The sequence below is a fragment of the Tiliqua scincoides genome, chromosome 4 (assembly GCF_035046505.1).
Source record: "Tiliqua scincoides isolate rTilSci1 chromosome 4, rTilSci1.hap2, whole genome shotgun sequence".
NCBI lineage: Eukaryota > Metazoa > Chordata > Lepidosauria > Squamata > Scincidae > Tiliqua > Tiliqua scincoides.
The window spans coordinates 207,293,282-207,314,734 of NC_089824.1; the positions used below are offsets into that span (position 1 = coordinate 207,293,282).

The following is a 21,453-nucleotide window of genomic DNA, read 5'->3' on the forward strand; positions in this document are numbered from 1 at the left end:
GTATATAAATTATACAAAACAATAAGAATTGCAGAATAAATTATGTAAAATAAGAAAAACATAGAAGTGTGTTGAATTTGCTTAACTTGTTCATATCACAAAATTCTTTTTTATTTTCTTCTTGTAGAATTTGGCTTATCCCTAGAAAGAATTTTGATCTTTACAAGATTTAAAAATATTAGCACAAAATATGCATGTGTGCACCACTTAACAACAGGGATACATTCTCCTATCCCTGTTGTTATTTGATTAGTTCATTAAGTTAACATTCAGCCCAGTCTATTGCCTTTGCTGCTAGACACTCCCTGCCTGACACTTGCTGGCTGCATAGACTATTGGTGATAGATTGCCTCTTCTTTGCATTAAGATCCTCTTTATTGTGTAAGCAGACACTCTGCTGCAGACTAGTCTCCTGTCAGTCAGGAGACTGACTGCCTCATTAAGAGCCTCTTTGTTGTGCTTTGACCACCGTTGTATATGCGGTCCGTCATTAAGTGAATAGTTGTTAAGCAGCGAATGCTTGTACTTACAACACACCCATTCACCCACATACAAAATCACCATCATCATTCTTCATCCCACTCTTTTCCTAAACAGGGGACTTTGGCATGTAGGAATCCTATTGAATATAAAGTCCACAACAGATCTCTTGTTTTACCTGAGTCCCCCCGCTAAGCTTTCTTCGTAAGCCAATCCATTTTATTAATTATGTACCATCCAGGACACCACAGTGAAATGATTAACAGTACTTCAGAAGTACTGAAATAAATAAGCTCAGCATCAATATATGATCGTGTAGGCTTGATAGAAACTCCAGGGTAGCCATCTTTTAGGAACTGTACATAAGGACATTTAGTCCCAGTTGATCGCTCAGATTCTTCAGTTCTGACAGCGTGATGAGTTATCACGGGGAGGCGGAAGGCAGTTTAGCTGCATCTGTAATTTGAAGAGAAAATTAACCCTGAGCATGCAATATCTGTTGACTGCATTCTCCCCCAGAATAGGGACTCTAATCAGCTTCCCTGTCACATTGCGTGATGGAAAAAGAACGCGTCTGCTGTGAAATCTGGTGTATTTACAGCGGCTGCTCTACATACACTGTCTTGACAGAAGAGCACATTATTGTACAAGGAATGAATGATACAGTGCAACTGGTGAACCTCTTGTGTCCCTTGGCTTAAGGATGCGCAGAAAGCTCTTTACAGCTGCAAAAGTGGCTTGCGCAAGGGGATGGGTCATAGGGATCATCTGCATCCCTTCCAAACGGGGATTGAAAATAAGTTCTCAGGCATGTGCATTGGGACAAAAAGTCCTCCATGCCAATGCAGCAGCACCAGGAAAACATGAGCTGCATCCTATGGAGGAATTTAGCAGGCAGGAGGTGTCCTCAAGGCAAGGAGACATTCCTCCCCTTGCCCCAGGATAAGGTCCAACCTGGTTGGCAACCTTCAGTCTCGAAAGACTATGGTATAAGCCTACAGCACCCAGTATTCCCAGGCGGTCTCCCATCCAAGTACTAACCAGGCCTGACCCTGCTTAGCTTCCAAGATCAGACGAGATTGGGCATGTGCAGGGTAACAGTTGCTGCATAAGGTCCAACCTAGAAATGGCATATAGTTTCAATTGATGGCACAAGTCCACATTGCCCCATGCCGGTGAAGGCCTGGGAAGGTGGATGGGATGTGGCACATACCAGTGCCACCAGTCCCACACCCAGTCCCAAACCACCCACCCCAGTCCATACTGTCGCCCTGGTCTGTCCCCTCCCCTCCCCCACCCTTACCCTACCCCTGCACTGTTTGGTACGGAACTCATCATGCGTGGTATGCACTGCTCCTGGTGCCGGCATGCGCGGGCTGGTGCAGGTTTCCCCACCAGTGTGCTTTACTGCTACGTTGTCGCAAAGTTCTCTACCACACTTTTTGCAATGGCTAGCACCGGTGCTACTGACACGCATGCCACCTAGGATTGTGTGATAAGACGGAGATCTTGGGGCTGTGATGGCTAGCTCAGTGAAATGTGGACTCCCATGCAGGGGGTCAAAAGAAAAGCAAATTCCATATAAATCATGTCTAGAAAAAAGGGCAGGGGGGCAGATTGGATTTGGGAAGGGAGTGGGTTCAGCAGCACCGAATCTTAGCCCCCTTCCTGGACCCACTCCCATGGCCTGGGTCCACACCAACCTGCACCAGTGATCTTGCTGGTGCAGGTCCAGGTAGACCCTTTATGCCCAGAGGCTTACCCCCAGGTAAAGGAACAAATGTTCTCTTTCCCAGAGAAGACCTTTGGGACTGCCCCCTGCAGGTGAGCTGATTTGGCATGGCTGTATCCGTGGGGTTCAGTGATAGGTTCAGGGTAGATGTGTCTCAGTTCTGTGATGTGATCCAGAAGGACTGGTCTGGGGTAGTTGACTAGCAGCCTAATACAATCCCCCACCTGCCCATAGCATAAAGTGCTGCTGCTGGGTAGCCCCATGGGGCTGCTATGACTTTATGACAGGTTATTCCCCTTGCCCTGGGCTGAGCTGCTTTCAGCCCCAATCCTGCCTTGGACGCAGCGCAGGCCCATTGGCCTGCCTGCTCCAGGGCAGGTTAGGATTGCACTGCACAAGTTATAGTATTAGGGCTGATACATGAAAATGAGAACTGACTCATACCAACACCTTAGTGGTGCTGTATCATGACAATACCTCATTGCCTCTCAGGACAATGAGTCTCATTGGTCTGATTTGTTTTGCATTGAAGAAATCCACTTTTTGTTACATAAGGCAGTTGTGTTTTCCTTTTCTGGTTATTTGGCTGTAACAATTGATAGAATACAAATATTTCAACATGATATGTTTCATTGCATTCTGCATTAAATTACACATTGATTGATATATAACAGCATGATATTATTTGAAAATACCAAGATTTCACAATTTTGACCAGTAGTGTTGTCACACACATGTTGTTGTTGGCAACCTTCAGTCTCGAAAGACTATGGTATCGCACTCTGAATGGTGGTTCTGGAACAGCGTCTAGTGTGGCTGAAAAGGCCAATTCAGGAGTGACAATCCCTTCCACACTGGGAGCAAGTGCAGTCTGTCCCTGATCTGTCTCCCTGGCTATGGGCCTTCCTTCTTTGCCTCTTTGCCTCAGGCTGTTGGCCAAGTGTCTCTTCAAACTGGGAAAGGCCATGTTGCACAGCCTGCCTCCAAGCGGGCCGCTCAGAAGCCAGGGTTTCCCACCTGTTGAGGTCCACTCCTAAGGCCTTCAGATCCCTCTTGCAGATGTCCTTGTATCGCAGCTGTGGTCTACCTGTAGGGCGCTTTCCTTGTCACACACACCCCTGAGTATGTTACCCGGTGTGGTCCACACCCCCTAGCTAGGGGTGTGTGTCAACTGCAGTCAACCTATTTCTGAGAGCTGCACATTATATGTTAAAGAGCTGCATGTGGCTTGCGACCTGTGGTTTGGCCACCCCAACACAGAATTTGGTTATTCAAATCAGTGGTATAGATCAGTGGGACATTACGTAACTTGCACGCCAAACTCCTAAGGTTCAGCCCTTGCATTTCCAGGAAGGACAGGCATAGACTCCTGCCTGAAACCACATAGAACTGTCTCCCCCAAATGCTAAGTGTGGAACAATGATCTGGCTCTATATAAAGCAGCTTCAAGTGTTCTTATAGCAAAGTGTGCATTTGGAACCCAGTGGATGGAGGCCATATAAGAACATATCGGGGTGGGAGCAGGTTTTGCTAGGTTGCCCCTATGTGTGACATTTTCCTTTCCCCACAGATTTGAGTAACACATGGTAATGTAAGCGGGCTAGAGGATAAATTGGCACCCAAGCCCCAGTTTCCTGGGCCAACAGCAGGTTAACTCCTCTCCTCCACAAACCGAGTGCCAGTTTCTATGGTTTGCTTTCTTCAACTCAACAGGACACAGTGATACCTTAGCCAACTTTGTAACCCAGAGTTCCATTTCTTGGTCACACGAGTGGAACGGACCCCAGGAAATGGCTGCTCTATAGGGAGATGGTTCAGGCAGCGGGCACAGGCTGGAAGGAAGGCAGTCTGCATTCCTTTTAATTGTTGGACTGATTTATCCTGCTCAAATACCCATGAGTTATTCACCAAGGTATAACTTTTATTTATGTTGATTACACTTCTGCTGCTAGGCTGCTCCCGAAAATAAAATGCAACAAATTAAGAGAGGGATCCAAGAGCACCGAAAAGGCTGGCATCTGAATTTTTGATGCAGTCTATGCATTCTCATTACAGCATTGTCTTTCTGTATTACTTTTGATTTATAACGTAATTGGGGAACTATAGAAATGTTAATGGGACTGATGCTGTTTTGAATATGACAAAGTTGTTTACTAATTATTGCCTTTAACTTGGGCTAATTTTGAGAGCAGTTAAAATTGCGAGGATTTTCTTTTTCCTTTTCCCTTTTAAAGGATTGTCTTGCGGTGACAACTTCCATGTTTACAATTCCCTAACCACCGCCACCCCTTTTAAAAATGAGGATGCATAAATAATTATTTTTTTTAAGGAAAATGCTAACAAAAAAAAGGGGGGGGGAGATGGCGAATAGCAAACCTTAAGGCAAGCGTATTTGTTCCATTAAACCTTGAGATGAGACATTGTTGCTTGGGAGTTTATTTATTTCACAACATACAGTGAGCTGCTCATTATCTTAGGGGAGATAGAGAGAATGCTGCAATTATTATTAGTGTGTTCGGTAATGAGATTACTGAACCATTTGCCGTTTGAATTTTTTTTTTGTGATGCATAATTACAGGGCTTTATTTACAGTGCGTTGGGTTTCTTCCCCCCCCTTTAATGATCCACATTTTCTGTTCTTTTGTGTGAAACACACCGCCCTTTTCCTCCTTGAATTAATGTACAACAGTTGGCATTCTTTTTTTCCCCCTGATGAAATGAAAATATGATTACAAGCAGCTTGCTGTGAGTTGGCAACTTAAGCGGCCTGGGCCATCGTGAAAATACATCTTCGGCCCAAAGCCGTGGATCACGTGCACATTTCCGTTGGATTCCACTAGTGTGCATCTCTTTATGTCATTTATTGCCATATTTTTACCTTGCCCTTTGACCCACTGGTCTTAACAAGCTGGCTTGCAAATCTAATGACTAAAGCAAGAACAATAGAAAACAACACATGTGAGCAATAAGAAAACAGCGGACATGAGACAGTAGTTCCCCAGACAAGCATCCCAAAGACTCTCTGAAGGACAGTAGCTGAGTGAAAGGCCATCTGCTTCATGGAATCATAACAGTCCCATTACTGTTGCCACCCTTGAGGCAGGGGGCAAATGCTGTGAAACTACACCTGAAGGGACACGAGTACCCTGGGGAGATGGTCAGCTGGTGCCTGAGAAGGCTTTGAGAGGCCTCAGCAGCAGGCTGCACAAGGGACCCTCCTTCCCACATCCTCGTATTCAGTGGTGATGATGATTGGCAACCTTCAGTCTTGAAAGACTATGGTGTAAGCCTACAGCACCTGGTATTCCCAGGCGGTCTCCCATCCAAGTACTAACCAGGCCTGACCCTGCTTAGCTTCCGAGATCAGACAAGATCGGGCATGTGCAGGGTAACAGTTGCTGCTATTCAGTGGTGGAACCTGCAGAATCTAATTGCTGTCGGAGCCACTACGGGTACTGATGGCAATGTGCAGGCATGGCAACGTCGCTGCCCACAATGGCTCCAATGGCAAGTGGGTGGGGCCGTTTACACCGTGTGTTGTGACACCTGCAGTACTGACATAGCTCTCACAGTAACAGTAACAGTACACTCTCACATAACACCAGAACCAGGGGACATCCACTAAAATTGAGTGTTGGGAGAGTTAGAACAGACAAAAGAAAATATTCCTTTACTCAGCGTGTGGTTGGTCTGTGGAACTCTTTGCCACAGGATGTGGTGATGGCGACTGGCCTGGACGCCTTTAAAAGGGGATTGGACAAGTTTCTGGAGGAAAAATCCATTACGGGCTACAAGCCATGATGTGTATGCGCAACCTCCTGATTTTAGAAATGGGTTATGTCAGAATGCCAGATGCAAGGGAGGGCACCAGGATGAGGTCTCTTGTTATCTGGTGTGCTCCCTGGGGCATTTGGTGGGCCGCTGTGAGATACAGGAAGCTGGACTAGATGGGCCTATGGCCTGATCCAGCGGGGCTGTTCTTATGACTGCACCCCCCTGACACAATTCCACTGGTTGCACCATTGATTCCTCCAGCCCAGGACCAACAGTGCCTTTCAGTTGTTGTTCAAGGTCTCAGGCAAGCTTCTTTCCAAGCCCTACTGCCCAAGATCCATTTATTGGGAATGCTAGAGACTTTGGGAAGGGCACAATCCTAGCCAGGTGTACTCAGAAGTAAGTCCTATTGTGTTCAATGGGACTTGCTCCCAGGAAAGTGAGGTTAGGATTGCAGCCTAAACCAGGAACCTTGTGCTCTGTCACTGCTCTGTGGTCTCACTGCCCATGTGCATCCTGCCTCCCCTTCTGTCTCCTTCTACCGTATCCTTCTGCTTGCAACATCTGGAACAGCCTCTCCTTCCCTATTAATCAGGTTGTCTCCTCCTCCTCCTCTTGCACCTCGAAGCCCAAAATGTTTCCAAACTATCTTGCGCTGACATCAGCTGCTCTGCCAAGGCCTTTATTTTGCCCCAAGAAGCTAAGTGTCAAAATTCCAGAAGACTACAAATAATGAAATTAAAAAAAAAAAAAGAATCCTCATTTTGAATAATTTGGCTTTTGCTACATTTTACATTCCACTTCTAGAGGGGGAATTTTAGATTCTGAAAGTGAATGTCAACATTAGAATGGCTCAGATTAACTTACATGTGGTTTGATTTGAATACCAAATTCTTAACCTTTCCAGATGTTTTGTAAGAATGAGGTAACTGAATGATACCTTTTAAAAGCAGTTTTATCTGATGGTTTAAAGACATCTCATTGTTAGCTCCAGATGTTTTTTTAGGCAGAAGTATATTGCAGTTTCACAAATATAGTGTGCTCTGGGTGACCAGATGTCCTCTTTTTCCAGGACATGTCCTCTTTTTAGCCTCAGAAAGAACTTAAATGTAAAGAAGGAAGGCCCATAGCCAGGGAGACAGACCAGGGACAGACTGCACTTGCTCCCAGTGTGGAAGGGATTGTCACTCCCGAATCGGCCTTTTCAGCCACGCTAGACGCTGTTCCAGAACCACCATTCAGAGCGCGATACCAGAATCTCTTGAGACTGAAGGTTGCCAACAAACAAGTTTTAAATTTAATAGTATGTAATATAGTGTTTAAATTAAGAACATAAGAACAGCCCCACTGGATCAGGCCATAGGCCCATCTAGTCCAGCTTCCTGTATCTCACAGCGGCCCACCAAATGCCCCAGGGAGCACACCAGATAACAAGAGACCTCATCCTGGTGCCCTCCCTTGCATCTGGCATTCTGACATAACCCATTTCTAAAATCAAGAGGTTGCGCATACACATCATGGCTTGTACCCCATAATGGATTTTTCCTCTAGAAACTTGTCCAATCCCCTTTTAAAGGCTTCTAGGCTAGACGCCAGCACCACATCCTGTGGCAAGGAGTTCCACAGACCGACCACACGCTGAGTAAAGAAATATTTTCTTTTGTCTGTCCTAACCCGCCCAACACTCAATTTTAGTGGATGTCCCCTGGTTCTGGTATTATGTGAGAGTGTAAAGAGCATCTCCCTATCCACTCTGTCCATTCCCTGCATAATTTTGTACGTCTCAATCATGTCCCCCCTCAAGCGTCTCTTTTCTAGGCTGAAGAGGCCCAAACGCCGTAGCCTTTCCTCATAAGGAAGGTGCCCCAGCCCCGTAATCAGCTTAGTCGCTCTCTTTTGCACCTTTTCCATTTCCACTATGTCTTTTTTGAGATGCGGCGACCAGAACTGGACACAATACTCCAGGTGTGGCCTTACCATAGATTTGTACAACGGCATTATAATACTAGCCGTTTTGTTCTCAATACCCTTCCTAATGATCCCAAGCATAGAATTGGCCTTCTTCACTGCCGCCGCACATTGGGTCGACACTTTCATCGACCTGTCCACCACCACCCCAAGATCTCTCTCCTGATCTGTCACAGACAGCTCAGAACCCATCAGCCTATATCTAAAGTTTTGATTTTTTGCCCCAATGTGCATGACTTTACACTTACTGACATTGAAGCGCATCTGCCATTTTGCTGCCCATTCTGCCAGTCTGGAGAGATCCTTCTGGAGCTCCTCACAATCACTTCTGGTCTTCACCACTCGGAAAAGTTTGGTGTCGTCTGCAAACTTAGCCACTTCACTGCTCAACCCTGTCTCCAGGTCATTTATGAAGAGGTTGAAAAGCACCGGTCCCAGGACAGATCCTTGGGGCACACCACTTTTCACCTCTCTCCATTGTGAAAATTGCCCATTGACACCCACTCTCTGCTTCCTGGCCTCCAACCAGTTCTCAATCCATGAGAGGACCTGTCCTCTAATTCCCTGACTGTGGAGTTTTTTCAGTAGCCTTTGGTGAGGGACCGTGTCAAACGCCTTCTGAAAGTCCAGATATATAATGTCCACGGGTTCTCCCGCATCCACATGCCTGTTGACCTTTTCAAAGAATTCTATAAGGTTCGTGAGGCAAGACTTACCCTTACAGAAGCCATGCTGACTCTCCCTCAGCAAGGCCTGTTCGTCTATGTGTTTTGAGATCCTATCTTTGATGAGGCATTCCACCATCTTACCCGGTATGGATGTTAGGCTGACCGGCCTATAGTTTCCCGGGTCCCCCCTCTTTCCCTTTTTAAAAATAGGCGTGACATTTGCTATCCTCCAATCTTCTGGCACCATGGCCGTTTTGAGGGACAAGTTGCATACCTTAGTCAAGAGATCTGCAACTTCATTCTTCAATTCCTTAATAACCCTTGGGTGGATGCCATCAGGGCCCGGTGACTTATTGATCTTTAATTTATCAATGAGGTCTGAAACATCTTCTCTTTTAACCTCTATCTGACTTAACTCCTCGGTCAGGAGGGGCCGTTCGGGCAGCGGTATCTCCCCGAGGTCTTCTGCCGTGAAGACAGATGCAAAGAACTCATTTAATTTCTCTGCCATTTCTAAGTCTCCTTTTATCTCCCCTTTCCCTCCCTCACCATCCAGAGGGCCAACCGCTTCTCTGGCGGGTTTCCTGCTTCTAACATATTTGAAGAAGCTTTTATTATTCCCCTTAATGTTGCTGGCCATGTGTTCCTCATAGTCTCACTTGGCCTCCAGTATCACCTTCTTACATTTCTTTTGCCACAGTTTATGTTCCTTTTTATTCTCCTCATTAGGGCAAGACTTCCATTTACGGAAGGAAGCTTCCTTGCCCTTCACAGCCTCTCTAACTTGGCTGGTTAGCCATGCGGGCACCCTCCTGGATTTAGTGGAACCCTTCTTTCTTTGCGGTATACACCTCTGCTGGGCCTCTATTACTGTTGTTTGAAGCAGCCTCCATGCACTCTGGAGAGATTGGACTCTTTTTACCCTCCCTTTCAACCTCCTTCTAACCAGCCTCCTCATTTGAGGGAAGTCCGCCCGTCGGAAGTCAAGGGTTTTTGTTAGAGATTTGCCTGGTATTCTTCCCTCAACGTGCACGTCAAAACGGATCGCAGCATGATCACTGTTCCCCAATGGCTCAGTGACATTTACATCTCTAACCAGGTCCTGCGTACCGCACAATATTAAATCCAGAGTCACCTGTCCTCTGGTGGGATCCGTGACTAGCTGCTCTAAGCCACAGTCATTTAGCACGTCAAGAAATCCGGTCTCCTTATCGTGACCAGAACACAAATTGACCCAGTCAATATGAGGATAATTGAAGTCCCCCATGATTACAACCCTGTCCCTCCTTGTCACCTCCCTGATCTGTTTCCTCATTTCAAGGTCCCCATCCGATTTCTGGTCTGGAGGACGATAGCACGCCCCCAGTATTACATCGCTGCACAAGCCTGGTAATTTAACCCACAGAGATTCTACGGTGGAGTCGGACCCACCTTCAATCTCTACTTTGCTGGATTCTATCCCTTCCTTAACATAAACGGCCACCCCACCTCCAACACGCCCCTGCCTGTCATTCCTGTAGAGTTTATAGCCTGGGATTGCGGTATCCCACTGATTCTCCGCATTCCACCAGGTTTCCGTTATGCCCATTATGTCAATATTTTCCCTTGTCACCAGATATTCCAGTTCTCCCACCTTTGCTCGTAGACTTCGGGCATTCGCATAAAAGCATTTATACATGGAATGCCCCAGGATGCGCTGCTTATTCGCTCCTTTGTCCTCGCATCCTCTCATTGTGCCAAACCGTCTATCACATCCCATCACCCTACCTTTCCCAATTTCTTCTCCTACTCTGCCTTTGTCTTGTTGTTCTCTAACCTCCCATCCTCATCCAATAGGGATGAGGAGTCCCGAACCGGATGCCCCTCGGCTCCTGTCGGCCTTCCCCCAGGGATCAGTTTAAAAGCTGTTCTGCCACCTTTTTAATGTTATGCGCCAGCAGTCTGGTTCCATTCTGGTTCAAATGGAGCCCGTCCCTCTTGTACAGGCCCCTCTTGTCCCAAAAAGTTCCCCAGTGCCTAACGAATCTAAACCCCTCCTCCCTACACCACCGTCTCATCCACGCATTGAGACCCCTGATCTCCGCCTGCCTAGCTGGCCCTGCGCGTGGAACAGGTAGCACTTCAGAGAACGCTACCTTTGAGGTCCTGGCTTTCAGCTTCCTGCCTAAAAGCCTAAATTTGGCCTCCAGGACCTCCCAGCTACACTTGCCCACGTCGTTGGTGCCGACATGCACCACAGCCGCTACCTCTCCCCCAGCACTGTCTACTAGCCTGTCTAGACGAGAAGTGATGTCCGCAACCTTCGCACCAGGCAGGCAAGTCACCATGTGGTCCTCACATCCATCGCAAACCCCCCTCTCTATGTCTCTAATATTCGAATCCCCCACTACAAGAAGCCCCCGACCCCCTTCCCACCAAGGAGTATCCCGAGTGCGCTCGGATACGGGCCCATCCCCTGGAGAAGGGGTCCCCCCTAGGGGATTGTTTCCCTCCTCTCCAGGATGACGTCCTCCAGTCCCGAGACTTCCCACCCGGGCAGCCGAGGAGCTGCACGCCTGAGGTTGGGACGAAGCCTGATCGTCCCCGGAAGTCTCCCCACAGTCCTCCTCTGGCTGCCTGCGCTTCTCCAGGTCGGCCACCAAGGCTTCAAGGGAGCGGACGCGTTCCCTGAGACCCTGGAGCTCCTTGCACCGAGGACATACCCATGACTTATGCCCCAGAGGCATATAATCATACATGTGGCACTCGATGCAGAACACTGGATAGCCTCCACCCTGCTGCTGGCTGTCGGATTGCATAGCTTTTTTGTTGTTGTTGTTGTTGTTGTTGTTTTATTTAGGGGTCCTTTTAAAAACCGTACACTGGATAGCAGCCCTTTTCTCAAGGGAAGAGGAAGGGCAGTGTATGGGGCCCTGGCCTCCTCGCCCTGCTGCTGAACTCGCCCAGATGCTAAACTCTTGTGCCTTACCTGGCACTTAGTTCCCGAGGCACTGGGTTCCCAGAGGCCACACGCGTCTGCAGAGAGCCTCACGCGATGGCCCGCCTAGCTTTATACTCCTGGCTGGCTCCTCCTCCCTCCTCCCTTCCTGATTGAAAGGGGGCTGGCCTTCCCAGGTGAGTTTACAAAAGCTCAGGAAGGCAAATGGCTGCTGATGGGCGTGACCTACTCTGCAGGCTCCTGAATGGACTGCTTGGATTAGCCTATGGGTTTAATGGGTTGGGAATTGGCCCTTCCTAGGTTCTTTCCCTCCTAGTTCTGTTCTCTTAGGCTGGACTGTTTTTGTAACCTCAAGCTAGTTTTTATTTGGGTTTGTTTAATTATTTATTGCTCTCTAGATCCTGTGTCCCAATTTACTGAACTGTTTAGGTTATGTTCTAACTTAGATTAAGTTTAACCTGGGTTAAGTATAGGTTTAATTTAAACAAGTAGAAAAACCTGCTTTCCACTTTATCCTCCTCCCTTCCTTCGATTAGGTGCTACCTTAGGTGCAGCTAACTTTCAACTTTGATTTAAATGCCTGACCCTTGGGCTCTTACTCACAAGTAGGACTCTGCTCTTACTCATGAGTAGGACTCTGCTCCTACTCACGAGTAGACCTATGTACCTCCCTTAGGTGCTAACTTTCAATTTTGATTTAAGGTTGATTTAAAGGTAAGGTTAAGGTTAGAAGACAGGGAGTTAGAAAGTCAAAGCGTTAGAATGAGTACACTTACCTCCTCCTCCTCCTCTCCTTCTCCAAAACTCAGAGGTCTCCTTGCCTTCTCCTCGCCCAGATGCTAAACTCTCGTGCCTTACCTGGCACGTAGTTCCCGAGGCACTTGGTTCCCAGAGGCCACACGCATCTGCAGAGAGCCTCACGCGATGGCCGGCCCACATGAATAAAAATACAAGTGTTATTATCTTTTATTTTGCCATGTCCTACATTTTTCTTGGATGTCCTACATTTAGGTTACCTTGTCCTCTTTTGCGGTTATGACATTTGGTCACCCTGAGTGTACTGAATGTGGTTAGCTACATGTGTGCATGCCTGAGTGGGGTGGCAGTTCAACCCATTTCTGTCTAGACCACAGGTGTACCCATTGGATCCCTTTTGCATACATGCAACGTCGGGCAAAAATGTCTTAACAAATATATATAAGTACATACAGGTACTTGGATGCATGAATGAGGTCTGAGTCAGTGATGTTTTCCATCTAGAAGATCAGATTGTATGTACAACATCTGGAATGTATGCAAATCCATATATAATTAAAAGCAAACTCAACTGCTTGAATTGTTTTGTCTCGTTTCTATACTGATGACAGCAGTCCTTATGATCTTGAGCTGTGAAAAGATATTCATCAGAAGTGATCTGAGTTTAGGAAAAGATATTCAACATAACGTCAGACCCTCAGCATTTCTTTGTTTTAAGTTTTAAAATTCAACACAGCCTTTTCAAAGGGGATTGTGAACGGCATACACAAAAATATAATAATCAAAACACATTGGCTTAGATTGATGGCTTCACAGTTCTCTAGTGTGGAGCTCTCTTCAACTATTCCAGGGACAGAGCATTGAGTACAGAGCATTGTTCCACACTAGCATGCGCGTTGAAGTGCTTGCATACGTGAATGTCCATGTGCACCTTGGAGTCTCTGCATGTACATCAGAGGAATTAATTCAAGATGTAGGCTTCATCCATTGAATGGGAATGACTTTTGAAGGCAACAAGGAAGACTCATGACACAATCCTATCCCCCACCAGCCCAGAGCATGCAGCACTGCAAATGGAGTGTGTGCTTCATGCAGTGGTGGGGAATGGCCCAGGAGAGAGAAGTAAAACTCTTTTCAGCTTACCTCCCCATAAATCGCCTTGTCTCCTATGGGTCTCTTCGGACATACGCCAGCTCTTTAGCTGGCGTCAGTCGACTGAGAGGGTGGTTTGAGATGGGGAAAAGGGGGATAAGATCCCAGCATGAAATCCACTCCCCCTGCCTGGCTTGCTCCCCACTCCGAACTGTCCTGATCCTTCCCCATTCCATCCCCCACCAACCTACTTGATCTGGCAGGGCTTCTGAGAGAACCTGTTGCACATTCGATCTGGTGGTCTCATCGCATATGTCAGTGTGTGCCTTTTGCACCGTTGGTCCAGGCTTTATGGTGACAGATTGTGAGATCCATCACCATAACGCCTGCAGAGGTTTGGACCCTTAGAATGGTTGGTAGCCTGTCATTCCTTCTAGTTCAGCGTATTAAGGTTATCAGGAGTGCCGGAGCAAGGACTGAGGGCATGTGATACAGTTACTTTGCTGAAGCTAAGCAAGTCTTTCGCTGGATGAAACTAAGGTCCATTTAGTTCTCTTTCACACAGTGGCCACTAGACACTCCTCAGTGCCAAGCAAGCAGGGCAGAAAGGGGATGCCCATTTCCTGTTGCTTGTTGCCATCATCTGACAGAGTGACAGAAGAGCTGGGAGCAAATAAGCTGCCTATCCAGCCAGTAGGCTCCTTCTTATGACCACTCACGGGGGCTATAGGTGATGGAGCCCAAAAGCAGCACCTTTAAATTACGAGTGTACATAGAACATAAATTTTGTGACCTCCCTTGCCCAGTATGCATTCATGCACCAGGAATATGTGTATACAAAATAAAGCAAGCTTGGGTGGGTAGACCAGTAGAATTGAGTGAAGATAAAATTAGGATATATAATCTAGGTGCTTAGCATGATATACTCTTCAGGGTGCAATCCAGAGGGGAGGATATGCTGGCAAAAGTCCCTTGGTGCCATAAAGCACTTTCGCGCTGTCTCTGGAGGCGGGAGACCAGTGCGAGCCCTGCTCAGCCGGCATAAAAGGTAAGCCCGCTCCATCCTGTGCTAGGTTGGCGGGGGGGGGGAGTTGGGGGGTTGGAGGAGGGTGGGAGGGAGGTGTTTTGGGGTGAAGGAGAGTGTGGGCGGTGGGTGAGGGGCAGGGCCAGGATCTGGCAGTTATGCCAGATCCTATTCCAATTCCTAGGCAGCCCAGGGCAGCTCCAATCTGCTCGGATCCGCGCCACCTCTTTAGGTGGCATAGATCTGAGTAGCCCCATTGGGGCTGCTGCGGCTTTACCTGGGGTAAGGGGAAGCTATTCCCCTTGCCCCAGGCTGAGCCGCTTTCCACCCCAACCCTGCCTTGGATGCGAGACAGGCCTACCAACTTGCCTGCCCCAGGGCAGGTTAGGATTGGGCTGTCATTTTAACCACAACTTTCAGAGATAAAGAACTTCCCCATTCCTGCCCAACATGCTGCATCCATGATTTAATAGGGCTTTCTGGCCAAAGTGTCATTTCAAATATATTTATTTATTAATGTTTGTGAAGTATCAGGGTATTTTTTGTATATTGTATTGGCAACCTTCAGTCTCGAAAGACTATGGTATCGTGCTCTGAAAGGTGGTTCTGGCACAATGTCTAGTGTGGCTGAAAAGGCCAATCCGGGAGTGACAATCCCTTCCACACTGGGAGCAAGTACAGTCTGTCCCTGGTCTGTCTCCCTGGCTATGGGCCTTCCTTCTTTGCCTCTTAGCCTCAGACTGTTGGCAAAGTGTCTCTTCAAACTGGGAAAGGCCATGCTGCACAGCCTGCCTCCAAGCGGGCCGCTCAGAGGCCAGGGTTTCCCACTTGTTGAGGTCCATCCCTAAGGCCTTCAGATCCCTCTTGCAGATGTCCTTGTATCGCAGCTGTGGTCTACCTGTAGGGCGCTTTCCTTGCACGAGTTCTCCATAGCACGAGTTCTCCATAGCAAGGCCTGCCAAGATTTTGGACTGACAATCAGCCTGAAGAAAACACAGGTCATGGTTCAGGATGTGGACTCACCTCCCTGCATTACAATCTCTGAGCATGAACTGGAGGTTGTCCATGACTTTGTGTACCTTGGCTCAACGATCTCCGACACTCTTTCTCTCAATACCGAGCTAAACAAACGCATCGGTAAAGCAGCTATCACGTTTTCCAGACTCACAAAGAGAGTCTGGTCCAACAAGAAGCTGACGGAACATACCAAGATCCAGGTCTACAGAGCTTGCGTCCTGAGTACACTTCCGTACTGCAGCGAGTCATGGACTCTTCGCTCACAACAGGAGAGGAAACTGAGCGCTTTCCACATGCGCTGCCTCCGACGCATCCTCGGCATCACCTGGCAGGACAAAGTTCCAAACAACACAGTCCTGGAACGTGCTGGAATCCCTAGCATGTATTCACTGCTGAAACAGAGATGCCTGCGTTGGCTTGGTCATGTTGTGAGAATGGATGATGGCCAGATCCCAAAGTATCAGGGTATTAACAAGCATAGTGAACAGTTTTAAATAACAGATCAAAATATGAAAAGCCCCCACCAACACACACAGCCCAAAATGGCCCTCCAGAAACAGTTAGCAGAAAGTCTAACAATAATTTATATCAGTGCCACTATGGCAGGGAAAGGAGAACAGGAGCAGAGCTAGTCAGTTTCCAAATAAATGCAATTAAACATATCGGCCTTTTTCAAACATCGGCATCAGAAGTGCTGAGTGACGATGTTTGGGAAGAGAAAAATCCTGCAGCTTAATATTTATTCGTTTTATGCCTTCCTTAGCCAAATGAGGTTGACAGACCTTTCAAGGTTATGGCTAAAATAACAAGGATGTCCAGCGGAATTTATCCCCACTGGTGCTTGTGTACAGTATATATTTACACCACATGAGTGGTTCATAAATCCTCCTCATAAATGCTGTTACCTCCACCACTAGCAGTTTCTCATTTTTATGAGAATATAACTTTAAGAGGTGGTATACATACACACACATATCTCTCTCTCTCTCTCTCTCTCTCTCTCTCTCTCTCTCTCTCTCTCTCTCTCTCTCTCTGATATCCAGTCCTTTTAAAACATCTGGTCCAGTGAAATGCTGGACACTCCAATGATGCTATTCAGGCACTGGTTTTGACAAATGCCTGGAATAATCTGGGACTCATGGGTATGGTGGCCTGACTTGAGTCCTCCTGCGGTGGACTCAAAGAACACACGACCTTCTAGCCATCTTTTGGCTACCTGGTGGCCCTGCTTGGGTGGTAATCTTTTCAGACTTGTATCCTTCCATCTCTGGCCAAAGCCAATCTTACAAAGAAAAGATGAATGTATGGAGAGGGCACCAGTGTCCCTCAGTGCCTGAGAAGGTTCATCAATGATATAAGAAAATAAGAAGAGCTCCGCTGGATCAGGCCAAAGGCCCATCTAGTTCAGCTTCCTGTATCTCACAGTGGCCCACCAAATGCTTCAGGGAGCACACAAGACAACAGACACAACGTGCATCCTGGTGCCCTTCCCTGCTTCTGGCAATCAGAGGCAGCCTCTAAAACTAAGAGCTTGCACATACCTACTCTTTGAAAGCCACTTCTTACGCCTTGCCCCGGAGGCTGTTCCTGACAGATATTGATGCTGACGGTAAAACAAACCATTTCACTTCTATGATGCCAGAACACTAGAGAAAAAACACAGCCGCTGCCCTCTGGAGTGCATCATCACGGTATGGGACAAAACAGTGCAACTGCCCAGTGTAAAGGTCTAGCTTCCATGTGAGAGCCCCCTCCAAAGAAAGCTGGCAATTTTTTGCCAAACTATCTGGAATGTACCTATGGGCCACACTGACTTCTCCAAAGAATTGGAGTTTGACATCAGTTCACCTGGTTTGACTGCAATTGTTACAAAGCTCTTGAGTGAACACTCAGGGATTTTGCTGTGTTCAGAGTTGGTTGGATTGTGGGACATGGAAATGTTCTTTTACTGCTGTGGGACAAAAAACTGTCTGACATGGTCTCTGTGACTGGAGGTGGGGTTCTAACCCTTTTTTCCCCACTACTGTTTACCCTTCCTGACAGCCCAATCTTATTCTCCACCCCCCTCCCCACCATCACAGCCATGCCAAATTGGTGAATGTTGCATGCTGTGGTGGGGGGGGGGGGGCAGGAGGCTATAGTAGGGAAAGGGAATTTTAAATTCCCCTACCCCCATGTAGGCCCCCCTGACCCATAATGGGTCTTTTCCAACTTGCATTGGCAAGTTTGCCAGTGCAAGTTCAAGGAGAGAAAGGGGACGGGGAGGCTGCTGCTGGAGAGGATAAAATTCGTCGCGGACTGTCTATGATGGACACTTCCCCCTCCCGCAGCTTCCCCACCCACATTCTTCCCCTTTCCACCAGGTTTCGCTCCGTCCCAGCCTCTGTTGTGCCCTCCTGCCACCCCCTCCTTCCTCTCCCGTCATCCTACCTGTTCTGGCAAGCAGGGACTCTGTGGATGGCATGGGCAGGAAGTTGCAGGCCTTTCTGCCAACACTCCCAGCAGCATGCAGTACCTATTGTGACAGGCCCTGTCTGCTTTATAGCAGTCAGTTGTGGTAGCCTTGCTGGCATCAGGCAGTGAAGTGAAGATTGGGCTCAGAAACTCCTCTTCAAACCATTTTTACTTCTACTAAGGTTCTAAACTTGGAAACTGGTCTGAAAAGCTAAGGAGAGGGAATAGCTTACATGGGGAGGGTGACAGATCAGGGTAAAAGCAACAGGTGGAAGAGGTGCTAAGCAGTACATTCTTCCCCATCACTTCTCTGTTTCAAACCCCCCCCCAACAGTTTGCAACACAGAAGGTAGCACTGCACAAAGCTATACAAGTTCAACCTTGTTATACACTGATTTTTTTATACACGGATTTGACTCATTGGCCACTGCAAATGAAAAGGAATGGACTGATTCCTGGAGAAGAGGAAAAAATCCATTCTTTTAAAATCACAGTTTAAAAAAAAAACTGCTTTGCTTACTGCTGTAGAGAGACAGTCATGCAAGTGATCATTCCATACTTCAGCTGAGCCAGGCAAAGGCAGGGGGGTCCTATGGAATTTCTAATTGCTGACTGCCTCTCTACAACAGTAAGAAAAGCTGTTTTTAAACCACAATTGTAGAGGGAAGCACTTTTAAATTTTTTATAATTGCTTTTATTTAACACATTTTTATGGTATCAGCAGGGACTCCCAAAATCAAACCCCTGAGGATGTTGAGGCACAGTCTTATTCCATTAGGAGCAACAGAGGGGCAAGAAACCTGAAAGTGGGTCATTAAATCTATTTTTCCACTGTTTTTTTAATCTAGGAATTTTTTTTTAATTGGATAACGAGGGACGACCTGTACTGTTAAATGTAGTTTGACCTAATTTGGCTGAAGGAAGGAAGAACAGAAAATATTAAGAGCTCTCTTATATTAGAATAAGCAGGAAAAAAAATGCCTGAAATATCAAAGCATTGATTGCTCGGATCAATGGTGTAGCTAGGGGGGTTGCAAAGCACTAAGTTTTTCAGGGAACCTCACCACGGCATGCCTGTGGCCCCTCCCCTTCAGAGCCATTCCAGGTGGGGGGAGCAAAATGGAGGCGAATGCATGCTTGCACGCTGTGAGGCTCCTTGAAAAACATAGTGGTTTGCACCCCCTCTAGCTATGCCACTGGCTCGAATCTCACTTCTACAGTCAAACGAGAGGAATTCGGCTGGTGGGGGGGAGGAATGAGTATTCATTGCACTCTCCTGGGGTTCTATTTCCAAGAGAGCTCTATTTCCAAGAGAGCTCTTTTTTAACTAAAAAATAGTCCGCAGGAAGTCCTTTGGGTTCACCTCTTTTAGTTGTCTAATGGCAGTTGAGTTCACGGAAATTATAGCTGTGCTTTTGGGTTTTAAAAACAATTGAAAATCTAATTCAGCGCCCTTCTGAAATCTCGCTTTTTAAAATAGCAAGAGGCTAAGCTTAGCTGAAGGGCAGGTGCATCGCAGCACATTTATGGGACGTCCATGTATAATAATGGGAAATTAGTATAATAGCAGAACACTAAATTTGCTTGCGCTTCACATCTGTCCATCCTCAAGTTTAGGACTTCTACCTCTAGTTCTCAAAATCTAAACTCAGATGTTGTTTTCTTCAATTTCCTTTCCTTTTTATGACCTTTTTTTTGGTCGCTGCCTTGATTTATGGTCATTTGTGTGATTGCATTGCTTTGCTTTATGGCAGTTTATGTCATTCTGGTCTTGTCATAAATGACTACCATAAAGTGAGGTAAAATATCATAAAACATTAGTGAGTCGCTGATATTCAAGGTTCCTGAGAACAAGCACTGACAGGTAGCCACCACTGAAGAACTGTGTTTTCCGAAGGTTGTATTATTGCAGCAAGGCTGCTGTAGTGAGATTCGGAGGAACAAATGCCCAGACGATTAAGGAGAGCAATTGGAAAAGGCACCATTGAAGCAGTTTTTCTCCCCCATTTAATAGTCTGTTTTGAAGGAATCACTGAGAAAGTTCTTAGGAAAAAAAGTTACCTTGAGATAGTTCTTTTTTCCAAAATTTCACCTTACATATTAACTGCCCAATCCTATACCCAACCATTGGTGCCACCTAGATTCATCCTCTCCCTTTCCCTCCCTCCCCTCCTGATCCACCCTGAAACTTCTCCTGCCTTCCCACTTTCCCACATGCCTCCTTCACAAACTTACCAGCACTGACTGGGCTCCTGGAGCTGCTGCTGCACGTGCTGCCCTACTGCCTGTTTGAGACAGTAGCCCAGAAGTGCATTACAGTGGCCCGGCTTTTACACCTCTGTAAATGACCTTGTGCTGCTGGAATGCTAGCTCTGGAAGCACAAGGCTCAATAGAATTGGGGCCTATGTTTCAGAATCCTGTTTCTGTTAACATGCATAGGTATGGAAGGTACACAATCCTAGTTATGTTTGAAGGTCACTCCTGGGAGCAAGTGAAGCAGCTGTTACCCTGCACATACCTGATCTCGTCTGATCTCGGAAACTAAGCAGGGTCAGGCCTGGTTAGTACTTGGATGGGAGACCCCCTGGGAATACCGGGTGCTGTAGGCTTATACCATAGTCTTTCGAGACTGAAGGTTGCCAACCAACCTTGGGAGCCTTTGGAGTTTCCAGTGGAAGTACCATTGTATGAACCACCATCTCCATGTGGACCTTTTACACAGTTTGTAACTCCCCCTCTTCAAGCGGTAAGTGATGGAAGTGAATTCAGAACTGGGGGAGTTCAAAATACAACCACCACCACCCCATATGAAGAGCCTCACCCCATTCCAAGTTAGGTCCAGAAGCCTCTGAATTTGAGATCAGCTTGAAATTCTCCCCTGCCCCAAACAATCCAGTCCCTTCTGAAGCAAAAAAGCTTGGGAAGAGGGGAGAAGGGGGGCAATAAACAACAAAAGCATCATTTTCGGTGGAGTATAGCTGCCTCCTGTTCCCACCAAGCTCTCTTTTCTTCTGTTTACCCCAGGTCTCTCGCTTCTCAAAGGTATTCTTTCTGAAAGATAATTTTTTGTGTGGATCTCAGGGTCAGCTCTGGGAAATGTGCCCACCGCTAGTCACAGTCTTGGCAATGGTAGATGCCCCAGTGTGCATGTGGCAGTCCTTCATCCCGCAGCACCCTCACTCTGTATTATTCCCAGTAGCCACAATTGCTCTCCTGCGTCACACTGGGATGGGCAAACCAGATCAGAGTAAAATCAGATAATGAGAAACTTTGCATAATAATAATAATATAATATAATAATATACAGTATTTATATACCGCCTTTCTTGGTCTTTATTCAAGACTTTATTCAAGGCGGTTTACACAGGCAGGCTTATTAAATCCACGCAGGGATTTTTACAAATTGAAAGAAGGTTCTCTCTTTCAAGAACCACCACATTCAAGATGTTACGCTCCGATCTGGTTTAACATTCTGGCCTCCATCCTCCCACACTCCGAGCAGATGGAACAGCTCAGCTGCAGCTTGCCAGCTGCTTCAAGGTCGCACGG

General features: G+C 46.9%; 3 pseudogenes; 1 reads left to right on the forward strand and 2 right to left on the reverse strand.

The window, feature by feature from the left end:
* Window positions 1–1,472: 1,472 nt before the first annotated feature.
* Window positions 1,473–1,592, reverse strand: LOC136650535 (5S ribosomal RNA; annotated as a pseudogene).
* Window positions 1,593–5,498: 3,906 nt separating this feature from the next.
* LOC136650569 (5S ribosomal RNA) lies at window positions 5,499–5,618 on the reverse strand (annotated as a pseudogene).
* A 14,778-nt stretch (window positions 5,619–20,396) lies between these two features.
* Window positions 20,397–20,513, forward strand: LOC136650466 (5S ribosomal RNA; annotated as a pseudogene).
* Window positions 20,514–21,453: the final 940 nt, after the last annotated feature.